The sequence below is a fragment of the Pleurodeles waltl genome, chromosome 5 (assembly GCF_031143425.1).
Source record: "Pleurodeles waltl isolate 20211129_DDA chromosome 5, aPleWal1.hap1.20221129, whole genome shotgun sequence".
Lineage (NCBI taxonomy): Eukaryota > Metazoa > Chordata > Amphibia > Caudata > Salamandridae > Pleurodeles > Pleurodeles waltl.
Window position 1 is genome coordinate 1,365,454,075 of NC_090444.1, and position 21,358 is coordinate 1,365,475,432.

Below are 21,358 nucleotides of genomic sequence, written 5' to 3' on the forward strand. Positions count from 1 at the left end.
GTCTCAATTATCTATGCTCTCAACCACTCCTCCTCCAAAGCAGTGACTATTTGTTCCTACCATTGGGAGCTCTAATTTGCTTCTTCCCTCATCAATGGTTTTCAAATGTGTGGCCGATTCAGAGGGTCACATCAGGATACCGAATAGAGGGCCTGATTCATAAAGGTCAAGTTAGACCAAATGTATAAGATGAGACCTGAAGTCTAAGTTTACACTTAAAGTCTAAGTTTACACCTGAGGTCTAACTTTACACTGAAGTCTGAGTTTAGACCTGAGGTCTAATGGCCTGATTCAGAAAGGTAAACTGAACTTAGACCAAAAGTTTCAGTTTACGACTTTGGAAATTCACAAAGGGAATTTACGAGTACTATCTTTATGTCTGCACTCAGGGTGAAGGAAGAAGCTTCCCATGTTTGGCCAGTGTTGTCATCTGAGCCCAATGGAGAGATTACTCTGCCAACCCAGTCCTACTTCAGCTTTATTGATTTAGGACCGGAAAGGTGAGTTTCTTTTATAAGAGCTATATCTGTGTTTCAGATTTCAGATCAGCTAAAGTCTATTTCCTGTTTCCTGAGCGACCATATTGACAGTTCCCTGTGTCTATGTTGGGCCATGAGGGGAGGAGTCCCTGTGAAATGCAACCCACATTAACAAGCAGGAAATCAAAATAATGCTCTAAAGATCTCAGTTGCCTTGTCATAGCCTGGTTCGAATTATCATTTATTCAATCTGGAATAAGTTTCCGCTGTCATAGAGCAAGGAAGGTGACGTTGCAGCTTGTAAAGGAATTCAAATTGGGGTAAAAGTAGCTTTATATTAGATAGTAAGGCCATCCTAAATGTAATCCTATACCCAAGGAAGTAATTGTTTGAATGAACTACAAGTGATTATAGGAAGCTTGGATTGTGGATGAATTGAATGAGGTTCCAAAGCTTAAAAAATGCTGCAATCCAAGGGAAAGAATGTTGCGAGAGTAGTGCCTTTATCACAAACTCTCTGGGTATCTCTGCGCCTTTGTGTTGATTCCCCAGCTGTGGCGATATTCATTGTTTCCATTGTTTAAGAACTTATGTCCATGGCTGTGGATGATGAGTGAATGTGTTCCAACCATTGTTTCAGCTCGTCTGGGCCCACAAACTCTCTTACCTTGCCATTAGTTGTGGCAATCATTGTAGCTGGTTCCATAAGGCCTAATCGGAGGCCTAGCTTTTTCGAGGGTAGTCAAAGGGTCAACAATTTCCATCATGTGATGTGTGTTTCATTTGAGAAGTCAGCTGATAAAGTGATTTTCTGTCTTCTTTAGGCATATGGACAATTTATTTTGCTGTCTAGAGAAACTGTTCTTGCCAGCTGGAATCAAAGTAGTTCTGTGAGTTATTTGCATGATTGAACTTGGCGGGCGCATTAGAATTCCAATAGTGTGATGAATTCCATTTGCAGTAACTGCAGAATAAATGTCTGAAGCGAAGGGATCATATCTTGTGTGCCTGCTGTTTCCGGACCCCAAAAAAAGCAGTGTTAGACCTGACAGCCTTAGGTCGATCATCCCCTAACTTTTTTGCCTGCCTCCCTCCACTTTTCTGACACTGTTTTTGCTGGTTTTAGGACTATGCACACTTTGCCATGGTAACCAGTGCTAAAGTGTAAATGCTCTCCCTCTTAAACATGGTACATGGTAACATTGGTTCATTCCTAATTGCCATATTTGATTTACTTGTTAGTGCACTACATGTGCTCAGGGTCTGTTAACTAAATGCCACTAGTGGGCCTGTAGCACTGAGTGTGCCACCCACATAAGTAGCCCCGTAATCATATCTCAGGCCTGCCATTGCAAGGCCTGTGTGTGCAGTTACACTGCTATTTCAACTTAGCATTTAAAAGTACTTGCCAAGCCTTAAACTTCCCTTTTTCTACACATAAGTCACCCCCAAGGTAGGCCCTAGGTAAGCCATGAGGCAGGGAGCTATGTAGGTGAAAGGCAGGACATGTACATGTGTGTTTTATATGTCCTGGTTGTGGAAAACTCCTAAATTCGTTTTGTTTTCCACTACTGTGAGGGCTGCTCCATTCACAGGATAGCATTAGGGTCACCCTCATATACTGTTTGAGTGGTAGAATCTGATTGGAAAGGGATAGCCAGGTCATAATTAGTATGGCCAGAATGGTAATAGAAAATCCTGCTTAGTGGTGAGGTTGGAATGTAGATTATTATTTTTGAACTGCCACTTTTAGAAAGTCAGCATTTCTCTGCACTTAAAATCCTTCTGTGCCTTACAGCCTGTCTTCAATTAACGTCTGAGCTGGGCTGGTTGACCGCTCCCTTGTGCATTTCACCCAGAAAATCACAAACATAGGATACTCGGTCACACCTGCACTCATCTGCATACTGAATGGGTCTTCCTGGTCTGGGAGGGTGGAGGGCCTGATACTTACATTTCAAAGGCTAGTGGCCTACCCTCACACATTGGACTGCCAAACCTCCTACTGAGACCCTGGCAGACAGACCTGTACTGAAAGGGGACTTGTGCCCCTCAAAACTACTCTTTGCAGTCTCCCCCACTTCAAAGGCATTTTTGGGTATATAAACTGGGTCCCTGACCCCACCAACTCAGACACTTCTGGACCTGAACCTGCAACCTGTCAAGGGGAACAACCTGGCTGCCCAAAGGACTCATCTGGACTGCTTTCCTGTGACGGACTGCTGCCCTGTTGTTGCCCTGCTGCCCTCTGAATTTGCTGAGAAGTGCTCTCCAAGGGCTTGGATTGAGCTTGCCTCCTGTTTTCTGAAGTCCCAGGGCCAACAATACTTCATCTCTTCAAGGAAACTCCTCATGCACCAAAAATCTATGCACAGCCTGCCGGAAATGATGCACAGCCTGCCTGCAATGAGAAAATCGCCACACAGCCGAGCCGGAATGACGCAGCCTGACTTCCTGAGCGAAGATCGACGCAGCGCCTGCGTTGTATCCGGAAATTTGACACACAGCTCTACCGGATCAACGCACAGCCGAGCTGGAACGATGCAGCCCTACTTCCTGGTGAGAATCGACTCAGCGCCTGCTGTGCGACAGAAAATTAGATGCATCGCCTACTGAATCAACGTAACATCCTGTGACTTCTTCACACATGCAGCAGGAGTTTCCCCACATCATCCCTGGGTGTCAAAAGATCCTCGCATTGCAGTGAGGAACCATGACGGCAAGCTGGAAATCGATGCAACGCCCTTGCAGCGTGGAAAGAAACAACACATCGTCTGTGCCACGCCGGAAATTCTGATGCACAACCTATTTTCCCACACATCTCCTCCTCTGTTGTCTCCGTGTGTGATATTTTTGATGCAAACTAGCTACTTTGTGAAACCACGCGACAACTCTTTTTAACATTGCAAAAGTGATATCTCAACTTGTGCTTATTGAATCGTTGTCATTTTTAACTTAATTTAACCAGATGACAGGTACTGTATGGTTTATTGCACAAATACTTTACACATTGCCTTCTAAGTTAAGCCTGCCGCATGCCAAGCTACCAGAGGGTTGGCACAGGATAATTTGGATTGTATGTGACTTCCCCTGACTAGGATTGTGGTCCCTATTTGGACAAAGGTAAATACCTCTGCCAACTAGAGACCCCATTTTGAACAAGCAGATGTTCCTACAGCTCCTACCCTTCAGGCCTGTCAGTTTTTTTGCGGGTTCATCATTCTGCTCTACAGTTTGTAATGTAAACTGCTTGGTGTTCTAATGCTTCTAAGTACTTATCCAAGATATTTGTGTGTAATTTGATGACTGACATTTCATTAGTATGTCTTCATCTCTTTGCTGGTGTCAGCTGTGGATTTTTCTAACACAGATATGAAGGGTTGTATGGTTTTGAGCTCTGCCATGATTGTATACAAGGTGACCCCAAAGGGGACATTTTGGCTCTGTGAGTTGACTGCTTCAGTAGTGACAAGACCATGTCCACTCACCTGAATTCCAGGTTCCGCGGGAGCGAAGAGAATAAAACCCTCACCCCTAAACACTCTTCTTTTGTATCTGAAATGAACAGGGAATGAGCGAATAGCCTCTGGGGGAAAGGCATAAGGAACAGAAGTTTGGGAAGGGAAGAGAAACAAAACACTGATTCACGAAGGAGCGTCACTGTTGTTCTAAGAAAGTTGCCTGAGGTCTTGGTGCAGGAATTCTAAGACCTACAAATATCACAGAGTCTTTTAGCAAAATAACAATAATTATTATCATTATTAGCGCTCGACTGCTCAACTAGTAAGCACACTTTTGTAACTCACAACAAAATCGGTATAAAATCAAACTTATAAATTTGTCTTTTGTTATTCGTTTTCACACAATAGACTTGCTCCAAAACAATCACAATAAACATTTAAGTTCGCATAGATCAAGTGATGCTTTCAGGAGTTCACAACACGTAACTTCAATGCTGTTTTAAAAAATACTTCTCAAGCTGTCCTTGGAAAATAGTCCTGTATCACAGGTTTCTCAGCATCGACAAGTGTCTTTCATAATGCACCAAAAGGTCACTAACCTCAAGAAGGCTGAAAACAGGGATACAAGAGGGGAATTACTCAAGAACCGACTTCTCCTGAAATGTTTCAATTATTTGAGGAAGATGGAATACTGCTTGTAAATTCTCCAGGTTCCGGGAAAGTAATCTGCTCCAGAAATGGAAGCTCCGAAGAAGCCTTGCACTGAAAAGACAACTCCTGAAAGAATCATGGAACTCTAGCTGAACCAGAAAAACCTGCGAGTGAAGGAAAACTCAAGCCAAGCACAAGAAACACCTTGGCAGTTCTATTTATAGACTGGCGATGAGTCACCAGACACATGCTGGTGATGAGTCATCAATCACTTCTGATGGTTCATATGAAGGAATTCTGGTGATGAGCCATCAGACACATGCTGGTGATGAGTCATCAAACACTTCTGATGATTCATATGAAGGTATTCGGATGTCTCCATAAACCACTTGGCACACAGTTCACAAATGGAACAACATTTGCTTTTATCAATATTAACAAACTTGCAATGTGGTGCTCCTCACAAATTACAGGGAAGTGCTGTGCTGTAAACACATTCATGACGTTTCATTGTGCTTCATACATGATGATTTATTTTGTGAGGGTGCAGCAAGATGCGTGCGTGTGTGACTCCTAACAAGTAGATTCACAACGCCAGGGGTGGCAGAGTTTCCCAGGGTTGCTTTTATTCTTTATAGTCTAATGAAGCACTTTATGCAGTCCCCAATCAAAAATGGCAGCTCTGCACCAGTGAATTGATCAGTATATCTGGGATCTACTGGGGCTGTCTAGCAAACAGTGGCAATCCAGCCCTCAGGCTCCAGTTTAGCTAGCACAAGCATCACCAACTTCCTGCTCACTTCCTGCGCAGTGCAGTTGCTGTGTTGAGTGTCCCAAGAGGTGACTTACCATGTCTCATGAGCACAACAGCACCAGCGTCTCCCGGGTTGCCAACAACTCGGATCTCATGATTGCATGTGCCCATGATTTGGAGACAGCACCCGCCAGCAGAGATGCACCAAAGTCAGGGCAGTACAGCTCACTGGAGGCCGCATTGTCAGATCCGAGATCAACACCATGGCATACTGTGTCCAAGGGTTGCACACCGGTGTCTTGAATGTTGGAAGGTCTCTGATGTTTCCATTCAAAAGCAGCCGGCAGTCAGATCACTTCCTGAGGCAGTCATAGTGTGCAAAGCTCACAGAGCCAAACTAGCGAGCAGTCACTGGTTACATGGCCTAGCTATGCTCCTGATGAGTATATTGTAAAAGACAAGATCCTAACCAGTATCAGTGCTCAGTGCCCCCAGTGCTTACAACTTTCACACAATACAAGCTGTTTAGACAAAACCAACCAACTAACAAAATGCAAAAATAAGAGGGCTATTTCTTAGATGCAATGCAAATTCCAAAGCCTCAAATAGTTTTTAGCAGAAAACAGTCCATTTGAGGTGCTCTCTTCAAATGATTATAGCATATAGATGTGGACAAACACTTGGGTAATTATTTAAGTCGTAACTATTGATAAAGAACAACAGTTGACAATAAGAGGAAAAAAGACAAGAACACATCCATATTTGAAGTGTAGTAATTGCACATATGTTTTTAAAGCCCTAAGAAGAAATTATTTTTGGGATTTGATCAGAAACAGAATAAATGCTATAGACAAGAACTACAAATGATGCACTAAATGTTGACTGAGTAAAGTGGCTACCATTTTGAGAAGATGATGGTTTCAGCATGCTGTATAGATTTTGATTGCAAGAACTTTTGACGAATAAAAAGTAGAGTTTTGAGTAGCTGTAGATGGAGTGTAGTATAAATGTTCAAAAGATTCTATGCATTGAGTTGAGTTGTTAAGGCATACATTATTTGTATTTCTGACATATATGACATCTTTGCAAAGAATAGATTATCCCCAAAATGCAGAGGGATTGAAAAAATATGTATTAAAATTAAAATTCCAACTAACAATATGCAGACAAAATACAAAGAGCATGGTTAAATGAGCATTGATCACATTGAATTAAATAATTGAAGTAACATAGTATGAAAATCTAAGAAGCTTAAATATGTTGTTCAATGCTGAGTGGGAAACAGGATCATTTTCAGGTAAGGAAATGTTTGGACTCAATTTTTATCCCAGCAAAAATACTATCAAAAAAAGAAATCGGGATCAAATTAGATGGGATATTGCATTTTGCTAAAGTTTTGAAAGAACTGCATATCCTTTTTTATTGTGCTAAATAATCTCAATGTGAACTATTTGAATTCAACCAGATTGGGTCCTATCCCAACTACGTAACCCTTAGGTTCCCTTTCTCAATATAAGGGTTCCAAAATAATTGTCATTTAATATTGTTGAGGATTACAGTGCAACAAGGCCTCAGGTTGGAGTTTTTTTCACCCATCTGATGCTGACACTTCTTCAATTTCTTAGCTGCATACCATATCATAAGTGGAATCTATTAGTCCTATTAACCATTACTGGAGAAAATAGCAACGTTAGGTTAGTGGAACGCACTCCCTTAGGTTCTAGCTGACAGCATCTAAGGTGACCAGGTTGAATATGCAAACAATGATGAGAAACATGTGGAAAAAAAAACCTATGAATAGTTTTGAAGCTGTAAACAGACAAAACCTTCGATCGCTGTTTTCTTAAAAAAGAGCATAAAAATAATCCTTAAATGTTTCATATATTCACTTTCTGGGCTTTATTACCTACAAACTTGTAAATCTGTGCCGCAGGTTCACTCACTTTGATAGTGGCAGATTTCTGAGGCCAAATAACGAATTTGGCGATCCGTGGACCAACATGGGATTGGTGTTGGTCCAACCGTCATAGGGTTGGTGGTCAGACCACTGTATTACGATGCATGCAGTTACATAGATGAAAGATTGCCACGATCCTGCCGGCACCGCAAGGAGGCGCAGACTACCGTGACTGTTAGATAGGCCAATGTTGCCTTTCACTGATGTGACTGAGGCGGTCCAATCACCATGTCCCACCTGCAGAAACAGAGGCATATAAGGCAGAAACTCATCTGTATTCAGTGTCACACATCATGTGCTGCCCTGGAGCCGATCCTACATGTTCTGCCACTGCTGCTGCTGATAGATGGAGTCCAAAAATAATGCTGTCATGGATGCATCCAATGGTAAGACAAAACACCTACCCATGTCCCCAAACACCACGAAAAATCAACACACTGACATCGATCAGCTATGGTCTATGGACCAAGTATAATTTTATGTGTCCAGAGTCAGAGATGTACACAATATATGACCCAATCACAGCCTCATGACACCCGCGTTGGGCAGGTCACTGGCACTGCACCGCAACACTCCACAAAACCACACGTCTGCACATTCTGGTTTTAGGGACAGTGAAGTGCATATAACATTGTGTCACACAACAGCAACACCACATCAACATTACACCTACTAACTAAACTGACACCCTCACGTTGCCCACATGCCATGGCCTATTGTGATATTGAAGACACATATGTATGGATGTGTCATTTAACCCAAACATCCCTTTTGAAGCAACATTGCTGTAATTCGCCCTCACATCTAGCCCACATTGCAAGGAAATGGAAGGTAAATGGGATGCATCCTATTCTGAAAGACAAATATCCAAAGCTCACAATGTAAACAATGCCTGCTGAATTTCGATGGTGGTATAAGGGAAACCCCAAGAAGGATGCTGCTTTGGGACACATTTCACTTTGTACATGCCCCTAAAACAATGTTTGTAGAGGACCTTGTGATCAGGGACAGTTGTCTGTGTAAGATGTGTTATCTATCAGAGCAACACTCGTACAATTTCCATGAGTCTATTCAGTCAATGGACACCTTGTGAAGCTACCATTAGGGATTTTTTTACAGTGTGACATGGGTGTTTCCATATCACCTTCTTCCAACTACTGTACTTCTTGCTGCAACATTGCTGGATTATTTGGCCATCATTTCATTATGATGTGGTTTTTGGTAATTTCTTTGACTGTACATTGAATTGTAGTTATGATAATGTGTGGCGTATATTTTTTGAAATAGTTAGAGAGTTGATGCTTGGGCAAAATCTGCCAAAGGGTATTTGATGAGGAGGCTTTTGACACATCTACATTTTTATGATATTGCTTTGTTTGTGTCAGATTTTTTTTTAACAGACTTTGGCCCTCATTATGACCCTGGCGGTCAATGGTAATATGGTGGAAATTACTGCCAACGGCTGGTGGTACTTTTCACTATATGATGACATTGGTGGTTTGGCATCAAACCGCCAATGTACCACACCGACTGCCATAGCGGTAATGGCCACCGGGCTGGAAATATCATTCTCCAGCCCGGTGGCCGTCACTGTACGGCCTGTGGGATAATGACCCCGCCTACCGCCATGGTTTTTGTGGCTTCCTTACCGGCACGAAAACCATTGTGGTAAGCACTAGTCTTCCCCACCCCCATGCCCAGATTCCCCCCACCCCTCTTCCTCTCCAAACCGCCCCTTCATTCACGCCCCTCCCTTCACACATGCTCACACGCATACACACACCAATTCCCTCTTTCATCCAAGTATGCATACATCCATTCACACATACATCCGCACACACTTTCATATATACACGCAGACACGCATTCACAGAACACAACATACACGCACTCACACATCCATACATGCACAGACATTCGACACGGAACACATACCCTAATACACGCACGCACGTACAAACATTCACACACACCCCCACACACACACAACACCCCCCACCCACCTCCCCAGTCGGAGCACCTACTTACCTGTGTTTAGGGGGTCCTCTGGCAGGAGACGGGATGGGGCGCTGCTGCCAGCAGCAGCGCCTGCCAGCAGAACACCACCAGGTTGTATTATTTCTCATAATACGTCTGGCAGCGGTCTATTGGTGTGGCGCTGCTGCTGGCAGCAGCTCCACCTTACCGCCATCCACTGGCATGGCCGCAGCTGGATTTCTGCCATCCTTCTAGTGGAAATCCATCTGTGTTCATGATACGGCGGATGACTGGTAGCCATGGCGACGGTCTTTTGGAGGCCGTCGCCGTGGCAGTAGGTGGTTTTTACCACCAATATCATAATGAGGACCTTTGTTTTCTAGATGTTTGCTATGTTACTTGTGACATTTGTACGGTGTCATAACTATACTCCTTGTTTTGTTCTTTGTTCAGGTACCTTTCCCATGAGATTTTCATTTGGGCATTTCAGGGTTGTGACATTGCAAGGCGTATCATGCTGTTGAGACATACAAAGTGGAAATGAATTGTTCCTGGGAATGTATTTCACAGACTTTGAGTCTAGAAGACCTGTGTCAAGACTGCTTGCACAGTGATAGAATGGAAGTGCAGAAGGCTCAGTTGGACTTGTTCATTGCTGTGTGATGGTCATGATGCTTCATGTGTGTCATCATGTGATGATTACAAATGTTGTCCTAGGCCAAAATCATATCAGTTCCCCTTCACATTGGCCAAAACACTCTTTTTGTCTGAACCATTTGTAGCTGTTAATGTGTTTCCTCATTGTCGGCCAAAGTGCCTGTTGCACATTACTGACATGTGTCTGTGTCATGCCCCCAGATGCAGTAGCACTCGATTCTAATGACCTTGTGATCAGGGATAGTTGTCTGGATGTTGGATTATCTGAGGTGAGCTACCTTTCCAGAGCTAGGGGATATGGCTCCAGCTGATGACATCAACTATATCCATTTTACCTATTAACAGGGTGATATCTGATATGTCCATTCCTACAAAGTTCTGTGGATCTATACCAGTATATTTGGTGGGCTACACCATCTGATATGTTTATGTGTGAATTTCTATGTCTCTGACATCTTGACAGCCTATACAGTGAAGATTATAATAAAATTTCTTCTGAGACAAGACACATGTATGTATGTGTTGGTGTGTAATGCTTTTAATCCTGAGCAACATATCCCTGCTTGCACATGTAGCTTGTATCTTCATCATATGGTTCACATGGTCTTAATCATCTACTTAGCTAAATGTGAATTTTAAGACAGCAGACAATCAGTTTGTAATGGTTGAATTTATTACAAGGCTAATACAGAAAAATAATTTGGGACACAAAGAAACAAAAGTGTACAGTGAAGTGGTCAGTCATGGTAAATTAAATAATTGGTGTAGATGCCACACCATTGAAAGTCCAAAGTCAAGAGTACTCCTCCCATTGGTACTGGAATTTGGTTCAGGATCTCTCCACTGAGTGTATGTGTGATACACAAAGGGGGACATTAAGGAAAAGATTTCTTGCTTGCAGTGGTGTGTGTCTTGTCATTCGTACCTCCTGGATTCTTGCATGGACGTCCCAGCTTGCAAAAGGGGGGATCAACTGCTGCAGAAGCAGGGGTGACCGAGGGTGGCTGTGCCTCTGGCAGGCCCTCCCTTCCTGTGGCTGCTGCATATGTACTTGCCCTTGAATGTTTTGGCCCACAGGAAGAGGTGAATGGTGGTTGAAAAGCACTGCTCTGAGTTGTGTGGATGTTCCTCATCTCCCCTGTTAGGGTGCCTATGTTTGAATCGTGGTCATACATTTTTGGGTCATGTCCCTCTGCAGCTGCTTTATTTACTGGAGTCCAGTTAACACTTGGCCTATCACGCCTTGGGACTCTTGATAGAACCCTGAGACATGGCTGATGGTATCCTGATCGACAGCAGCCTTAGTGGTTTCATTCTACTGGCCCATGAAATCCCTCCCATATACTCTACCCCCAAAAGCCTTTGGCCTTGGCAGAGGGTGCCCTCTCCAACTGGATCCTGGACTCTCAGTGTCAGGGGTCTTGGGTTGTACCTCAGGATCCCGGACTTGGGGCTACAAGATGGTTAAATGGTTGCTAGGTACACATCTTGGGGGGCGTTGTTGCCTATGATGTTGACGCAACAGGGCTGGGAGGTGTCATTGTGGGCACAGTAAAGCTCACTGTTGCCATCTGACCAGGTTGTCCAGATGTGCTAGGACCGTCCTCCATGTCCACAAGTCCAGAATTGTCATCATCACTGAGGGCTTCATCCAGGGGTGGAGTGTGAGTCAGGTCTGTGGATGTGGCCTGCACTGGAGTTGTTCAAGCTCGACCTGTTGAGGAAGAGGGAACATTGTTATTGTTTGAAGTGTGACATGTACGTCCAAAGGATTTGTGTTACAGTAGAGACATGGGACATTCTTAAGTGATAGGTTAGCCTATTGTGACATGTTACCAAGGTTTAGGAGTATTTGACATGACGTGTGAAGCTTGCCTATACTATTAGACTCAAGTAGCTCATTAATGGCCAGATTTAATCGAACATTACGGTGCATGACACTGTGTCAAATTTGGCATTGTTGTGCACCGTCATTTTGAAAACACAGAGATGTGCCATATGTACTAGAATATGGCGCACCCCTGTGTTACCCCCTTCACCGGCGCTAAATTTGCTGCTGTGCGCCAACACAGTCACCTTTGCACCATAGTGCAAGGATGGCTGCATTGAGGGGGAGATTGTTTTGTGCAGGAAGGAACACCTTCCTGCACAAAAACAATCTTAAATGGCGATATGCAGCACACATTGGCAGTGCAAAAAACGAGGAGAAATGAAAGTATTTCTCCTTGTTGTACTAATCTAACGCCCCCTGGGGTGGCATTCGATTTTGGCGTTGCCTCAGGTTTACAAAAACTCATAAATCTGAGACCGCGTTAGAATGCATGGCACGATCCTTCCACGCAAAGTGCTGTGTGTGAAGGGGCCATATTTACAAGGTGGTGTTAAGCCACAAAAGAGGCTTAATGCCACCTTGTATATATGTTGCAGGGCATAGCAGCACTGGAGCGTCATGATAAGTGACGCTCCAGTTGCGCTAGGTGCTCTTAAAAATGCCCCTAAATGTGCTGATCAGTTGCACTTTGGATGAGGGAATGAAAATGACATCTTACCAGTAAAGCCAACACAGTGGAGAGGCAACATGTGCATTTGACCATTCAGAGGCCTATTTGAGTGTGATGCAGGCAAACACACAACTTTGCTGTATCTGTATCTGCAGTCATCATTTGTGCAGTGCTGTCAATGTGTTTGCTCCTTCTACCAATCTGCTGATGCAGCTTATGGCCTTCAAAATACTTGGGTTACAACTTGGTAAGGTGTCATTCCTGTCCTCAATGGTTTAATCTTGAGATACCAGGTCTAATGGAGCTAGGTAGACAGATACGTCTCTGAGTTGAGCATGATCTGTATATTGCTCACTCACAGATGAGTACATTTCATTTGAGAGTTCACTGACGGATGTATTTAGCCAAGTGAACACTGGGCTGGTGGCTGGAGTTACAGACACAGGGCCTGTTGGGCTTTGTTGTCAGGTCACACTCTCTACCTCCCAACACTTGACAAATGGTATATTCCCAGGTGAGTAAACATAATTTGAGAATTCACTAACAGGTATATATGGGCAAGTGAACACTGGGCTGGCAGTTGGACTTACAGAAACAAGGCCTCCTGGGAGTTGCAGTCAGGTCACTCCCTCTACTTCCCACCACTTGACAAATGGAATGCTCCTAGGTGAGTAAACATCATTGGAGAGTTCACTTACAGATGTGTTGGGGCAAGAGGACACTGGGCTAATGGTTGGATTTACAGAAACAGAGCCTCCTGGAAGTTGCAGTCAGGTTACTCCCTCTACTTCTGAACACTTGACAAATGGTATACTATCGGAAGAGTAAACTTCATTTGAGATTTCACTCACAGATGTATTGGGGCAAGTGGACACTGGGCTGGTGGTTGAAGTTACAGAAATAGGCCCTCCTGGGAGTTGCAGTCAGGTCACTCCCTCTAATTCACACTCTAGACAAATGTTGGGTATTACATAACTGTTGCTAAACTGCATTTAGGTTGGAGTATACTTTTACATGTTGAGACATACCATTCCTGGGATGGGTTTTCGTTCTTGAAACGCTTACAGGCACCATTCCAACTTATGGTATGTGATGGACCTTGGTAGCTGTGATGTTAGGTTCAATAATACACATTGCATCTCAGATATTCTGTGTATTGAATGTTGTTAGAGTCAGAACAACACAGTGACAAAAGCTGAGCTGTGAGCATGCATGGCATTGCAGTTTAGTGACAGTTTTTATGTTGTAGCTTACCAGAATCTGCTCCCCCAGGTATTCCTGTCAAAGCCCTCAGGATGCAGGATGGTCAAGACCTTCTGATCCCAGGGAAAGAGTTGTAATGGGGCACTGGAGGGCCACCACCAGTCTTGTTGGCCTCTATCTCTTGCCTGGCAGCCAGGAACACAACGTGCCCCTCAGGTCATTCCACCTCTTCCTAATGCCCTCTTTCGTGTGGAGGGTGGCACCTAGCGCATTCACTCTGTCAAAGATCCTTTTCCACATTTCCATTTTCCTACTGAGAGGAGTGTGCTGGATGTGACTTCCAAACACTTGTGGCTCTACTCTTATGATTTCATCCACCTTGACTCTGAACTCATCCTCTTAAAAACGGGGATTTTTGAGACCTGACATAGTGGGGAATTAAAGTGGCTGACAGCAAATAACTTACAAAAAGAAATGTAAATGGAGAACAGTGTGTAAAAGGGGTTTTAGGGATAGTGAAAAAGGGGTGCCTTATCTCTCTAATCAGCAATAAACTCTCAGTTGCAATGGAGATGCAAAGGATCATGGTCTGTAAAGGGGTGTGTTTTATAATGTGCTTTACTGGTGTGACCACTAGGCCCATGATTGTCAGCTGTGTTATACTTGAATTCATCCAAATGGCATTTGTCTGTTGCTTTGCTGAACGCGTACCATGGTGGTCGACCGCCATTGGCCAACCATTGCGTGGGGACCACCACATTGACTGTGTGTTTGTCATAGGCTTGGTGCTTGGCCACAATGTTGATAGCACCAGAGTACGGACTGTCAAGATAGCATACCACCACGCAGCTGGTGGTCAACACTTTGGCTTGGTGGGCAGCAGTTCTGCCTGTCTACATCATAATACATTGAGCTGGGGGATGCCTGCGCAGTGGTCTTTTTGGAACCGCCAACATGGCTTTCTGGGGGTCTGACCACCAAACTGGTAATCTGGCGCTTACATATTTTAGGAATTCACAATGGTTTCCAGGAGCTGGACAAGTTTTGCTATCTCTTACTCATGTGCAAAGGTCTCTCTGAATGTGACTGGAAAGTGGTGGCTGAGTAAGATAAGGGCACACAAACCCAGTGTAATGACAATCAAATAATATAATCAATTAAATTATTAGAACAATAATTGGGTGCTACAAGGGAAAGGAAAGCCACCACATTTTCTTCAAATAGGACAAAATCCACACAAAAAATTGATTTCCGAGCACCCCACTACAAAGAACATCCCAATCTTGTATAATAGATCTTTTTTTGTGTTATATTTATGAATCACACTCATCAAGTCCTTGGAAAATAACCTTGTCATAAGCTACCCACCATGTTTTATCGCTGGATAGTTATATACCAACTAACTTCCTCAGGACCAAAAAAGTAAAAAAGTAAAGGAAATTATAATATACTTAGTATTCTAAATTTATTATAAAACTTCCAATACTTACAAAAAGCACAACATAAATGATCCAAAAGAAGAAATGAATTCAGACTCATCAATTGCAATCAATATAGCGGTTCCAGACTATACTGAAAATAAATAAAACCAAGTATTGGAAAATAGAATCCTACATGTGTTAGAATACAAAAAATAATCCTATAGTATGAACCACCAGAGCTGTTGGCACCCATAAACCAAAATTATAGTAACACAGTAATTGCAGTGAGATAGTAGGAGCCATGTGAGTAAGTACAGTAGCAAGAAAACAAAACATAGCCTGAGTCAGAGCTCATCTGTCATAAATATTCTCATTCAAGTGAGTAATATCTAACTAGAGTGACATCACATTTCCAATGCACTCAAAAAGTATGTGGTCATACATGTGTTCACCATTGGATCCTGTATGACCAAGTGAACCTATTTTAAAAATGTTCGAGGCTTACCTTAAATTTTATAATTAACTGAGAATACCACAATTATCAGTATGGCATACATGTAAAAATAAGGGTAGAAATAATTCATAAAGGGTTATTTCAGAAACTCAAAAGTAATTTCACCATACATTCATGTGATATTGTCTTAAAAAAGTATTAGGTCACACTGAACGAGAGGGAATACTTGGCCTACAACATTAAATCTCATAAATATTAAATAAAATAGTTTAAAATATTAGTAAATTAAAAGTGCAGCGTACAGAAGAAATGAATCAGCAGTCCATAAATGTATCAGACAAAGGAAGTTGTTCTAACCCTGGTCAGTGAGCCAAACCTAAAAACAAAGAATAGGTGTGAAATTCCAGATGGCAAGAGAACTCTTCGTCATGTATGCTCTTCTCATTTAATTTAATTTGGAGCACTCTAACTGGGAGTTAAGAATATACAATACACCCAAGTCAACATCCAAATATCCAAAATCCAAAGTTTAGAATCTTGGTATGCAAATTCACCAAGCAAGAGAGTGCTGCACAGCTGTCCAGTTCAAATAGCTTCCTCTGCTCTGTGGATAGACGCCATATTGTAGTTGCTTAAATGCAGTAGATAAGAAAGCTTGCATGACGGCCATCTTAGAACTCACGAAACGTGGTCAAATAAGCTGATTAAAAGTGAAACCATCTATTGTCACATTATTAACAAAGACATAACTGAACAACAGATCACCGTTTATGAATATATTATCAAGCTGCCAGGCCCTACTATGAGTATATTTAACTGTGGTCATCCTATATCGAACAATTCTCCAGTCATGAAAATAGATGAAATACTGCAAACCTTTCAAGAGTATGGTCAGTAATAATTGACAGGTTTAGCCATCTTAAACAAGTTGCAATATGGGAAGTTAAAATAAACTTGATAAATATGTTAATGGCCAAATGTGAACTGAAATATATCCTCTAATTTTCTTTGTAGCTATCTTGAGTTTAGGGTCCTAGATAAAGTAAACCTCTTATGGGCATGTCTAATGTCCATTATAAATAATAGGATTCATACATATAAGGGAAGTCTAAAGATTATAAATTTCCCTCCAGTGACAAGTCACAGAATTCTAGTGGGCTGTCAAATAGGGTAGGCTAATTAAATATGTAAGCTAGGATCTTGTGTCAAGGCACAGTTATAGCACTTACATAAATACTACGAATCCCCTAAAAAGTAGTGTGGTTCATAATCTGTATCTAAACCTTTTTCTACTGCACTTGGTTTCATGATCCAAAGTGCTTCTTATCTTCTTGGTTTCAATCCCTCATTGCCTCCTCTGGAATCTGCCAACACTGTTTCTAAACTATGAAATAACATTTTTGATGAACATCCCATATGCTACATTCACGAATATGCATAGCTGTAGGATATTTGAGCTCTCCCTGTGTAACTGCTGAAGTGTTCATAAATTCTGCATTGCCAAGGTCGGACAGTATTTCTAACATATATTTTCGGACATTTGTAAATTAAGATGTAGATCACCAAAAGAGTACAACAATTGATATAACTTTTTATCACGCAGGCTCAATTACTAATGTAACAAAATTATTTCACCTTATTCTTCACTAATCCACAGACAGCAAGTGACCACATTTATAAAATTATTTTGTGATTGATGACCACCAAGGAACAACATTTGTTGGTTCTGGACAACTAGGACTAATAATGTTCCTTATTGACCCACTTTACGGTAAGTGATGCGAGGGCAAGGGTGAGGGGTAATGTTTTCCCTAATAACTGAATCATCTGTCAAAAGATGCCAGCGCTTGTTAAGAATCTTACTTAGTCTACTGGCTTCCTGGACGTAAGATGTACTTGTTCTAATTCTATCTCTAGTGCCCAATTGTTTCCTTGTCATATTGTTTAATGTAACACCCCTGTCCAATTTTTTGGCTTCTAAGCTATCAGTCTTAACTATTTGGCTGTCATAACCTGTTATTAAAAACCTTTGTTCAATATCATGAGTGTTCTGTAAGAATTTACTGTCCATGCTACCATTCCTCCTGGCACGCATCATTTCTCCAAATGAGATGGCCATTAACTGATATTTGGGATGAGCAATAGATGCATGCAACAGATAATGGCATAAGGTAGTCTTATAATACATTTGGGGGCCACATGTACAAAGCATGTTTCTAGTCGCAAACAGGCTATGGGGGTCATTCTGACCCTGGCGGCCGGTGACCGCCAGGGTCACTGACCACGGGAGCACCGCCAACAGGCTGGCGGTGCTCCCTCGAGCATTCTGACTGCGGCGGTTCAGCCGCGGTCAGAAACGGAAAGTCGGCGGTCTCCCGCCGACTTTCCGCTGCTCGGGGGAATCCTCCATGGCGGCGGAGCGCACTCCGCCGCCATGGGGATTCTGACACCCCCTACCGCCATCCTGTTCCTGGCGGGTCTCCCGCCAGGAACAGGATGGCGGTAGGGGGTGCCGCGGGGCCCCTGGGGGCCTCTGCAGTGCCCATGCCAATGGCATGGGCACTGCAGGGGCCCCCGTAAGAGGGCCCCACTTAGTATTTCAGTGTCTGCTTTGCAGACACTGAAATACGCGACGGGTGCAACTGCACCCGTCGCACCTTCCCACTCCACCGGCTCAACTCTGAGCCGGCGTCCTAGTGGGAAGGTTGATTTGCCCTGGGCTGGCGGGAGGCCTTTTGGCGGCCGCCCGCCAGCCCAGGGCAAATCCCAAAATACCCTCAGCGGTCTTGCGACCGCGGAGCGGTATTTTGGAAGGGGAACATTGGCGGGCGGCCTCTGCCGCCCGCCAATGTTAGAATGACCCCCTAAGTCTGCTTTTTGGGATGTACAAGGGCCAAACTGTGATTTGGTTCCTTGTTAAAGAATTGCAATTTTGGTTTTGCGATTCGGTATAAGGAAGGGGCGTGTCCAAGGCGTCCTTTCCGAATACTGAATCTAAATGGTATGTATGATTGTTTTGTGACTGTGAATTCGGTCGCAAAACAATTGCAGTTAACACCAATTTGAAATTGGTGCTAACCCATTCACAAAGGGGAAAGGGTCCTAAAGGGAAATGTTTTTGAAGAGCTGGCAGTGCTTCCACTGACCACTGCCTACTCTTCAAAAATGACACTGACACGTTTCATTTTCTTTCTTGTTAAACACAGCCTGTTTTCCTTTATGGAAAATGGGCTGTGTTTAAAAAAAAAAGATTGCTTAATTTAAAAGCAATCACAGACATGATGGTCTGCTGACACCAGAAGGCCACCATCCCTCTGATTTTTGCGATTCCAGGTGGATCGTAAAGTGCAACCTACCTCTTTATTATTAATGAGGAAGGTCTATTTGCAATCCACCAGGAATCCCAAAAGAAACTCATTGAGTTTCTTACATTTGGAATTGCGATTCCCCAGTTGCGATTCGCATGGAATCACAATTAGGAAATCGCAAATCCAAATATTTGTATGTGTCCCTTGATTCTGCAATGTCATGTTACTAACATACAATTCTACATCCATAAAGTTGATGCTTTTATAGCTGTAGTTCAAATATGATACAACCTCCATATATGGGTGATTTTCCTAATGGGTACAGTCTCTGTATCAATCCCCGGCTGCTGTGTTAACTTATACTGGCATCACTACAGCATCTTTTAAAATACATCAGGGTACCTGGCAGGGCAGCCCGATTTCTCCTGTTGTGTTTTCACTATATATTGAGCCATTTTGTGGCCACTATAGAAGAATGTGGATATGGATCAGTTGACCACAGGTGGGTGTGATCTGAAAGTCTGCTCCTATGCGTGGTGGTTTTCACTACCAGATCATTGTTAACTATGGAACTGATTGTGGACAAGGCTGAAAATGTTGGCTTGGTGTCTGCCTATAAATTGAATGTAGCTAAATGTTAAATATTATTGTATTATAATCTGGGTACCCCACTACCAGGTGTGGTAAATATGGTTTTGTATCTGGGGGTCAAACTTAGTGCCCAAATAGATAAGATTTTTAAATTATACTATGAGCCGCTGCTACAAGATGTTATCACGAAGCTGTGGTCCTGGAATAAACTACCAATAAGCATCATGGATCAATGTAACATTATTAAAATGAATGCTCTCCCCAAATTTCTCTATCTTTTTCGGGCAATTACAATTAGAGTGCCGAGCTTGTTTTATAAGAAGCTAAACAGGGCAGTTAGTAGTTTCATCTGGGGCTATAAACGAGCAAGGCTTGCTCTAGGACAACTGAAACTACATTCTAGGCAGGGCGGGCTCCAACTCGTAGATTTTTGGCTATACTTTTGGGCAGTATTTGTGGGTTGTCTACGCAGTCTATTTATTTTAGCAGAGCCAGACCCATCAGCCTTTTGCTATTGTTTAGCCTTAGGCCTGGACCATTGGCTTTTTTTATATCGGAATATGGTTCAATTTCGTTAGGGACACAGTAACCGTCTGGTGGGAAATTTCCTCCAAATACACCTTAATTCATCAGGAAATTCTGCTCTGGAACAATCTGGTGTTTCCCGGCATTTTTCATTATCTCATCTTTAAGATATGGCCAACACAAGGACTTGTTACTGCGGGGCAACTGTTTCATATTAAAAAATGTTGTTCATTCTCCGATCTGGAAGTCAACTACAGTCGCCTCATAACCATTTCAAATACTTGCAGCTTAGGGACTATTTTCTCTCTAGAGGGCTTGGCCCTGCAGAACTGGAAGGCTCCTCTGTGAAGTTAAAGCTTGTTAAATCTAGTCTGGAGTCTTTGATAAGTACTATGTATCAGGGTTTCTGTGAACATCAGAGAGACGATCTTTCCTGGCTTGCGGCCAAATGGAGTAGAGTTCTTTCTTGTGATTTGCTGCCCTCAGAGATAGGTAGTGCATTGGAGACAGTTGAGGGTGTAAAGCTGCATCAATTTAGGACAATATCAATGCTTTACCATACTTCTGAAACATTGGTGAAGTGCGGCTTGGATTGCAAATTGGATAAAGATAAATGCCATAATTGTGGAATAATGGCAGCAGATATTTTACATAAGTTCTACGCATGTCCTGCCTTAAGAGAGTTCTGGGAGAAGGTACCTAATATGATTAGGGTAGCTCTTGGATATGAGATCCTGCTTACACCGGGGAAGGCTTTGTTAGGGTAGAGGCCAGAGTATAATATAGGCCCAAGGCTGCTGTTCTCAATTTTAATTACATCAGCTAGGCTCTGCATAGCTAAATGGTGGGTGTCTGCTGATTCCCTGTGCTCTGGCTGGGTGATCGTACAGCAAATATTTAATCTTAAAAAGGCCTTGGCCATGACAAGGGGGGGGGGGGCAGTTCTATTTAAAACATTTTGAGAAATTGGTCAAGATTTAATTGGAACTTTTGGAGGTGTTAGGTAACCCAGAATTACTGGCATGAGATACATGATTTCAACTCTTTACTTACTGTAGTTATTGTGTCTGTTTTTCTGGGCCTTTGGGCCAGTTTAATTCCTCTCTCTTCCCTTTAATCCTGCTCCTTTATTGAAATGTATTAGGAATATGGTCTATCTCTTGACCTCTTCTTTGTTTGTAATATGTATTGGCTTTGATTCATTCTGGCTTAAAAACAGAAATAAAAAAAATATATAATTAGCATATAATCTATAAACCTTCCTCATTAGTACATATGTTCAATTCATTTTGCCCCTCACGGACCCCAGACATGCCTCTCCTTTAGATAAGAGAGGGCAAACTGGAGCACACGACAGTGTCACATAGTTGACAATACCAATTGGACTCCTGTCACAGACGCATATGATTTTACCAATGA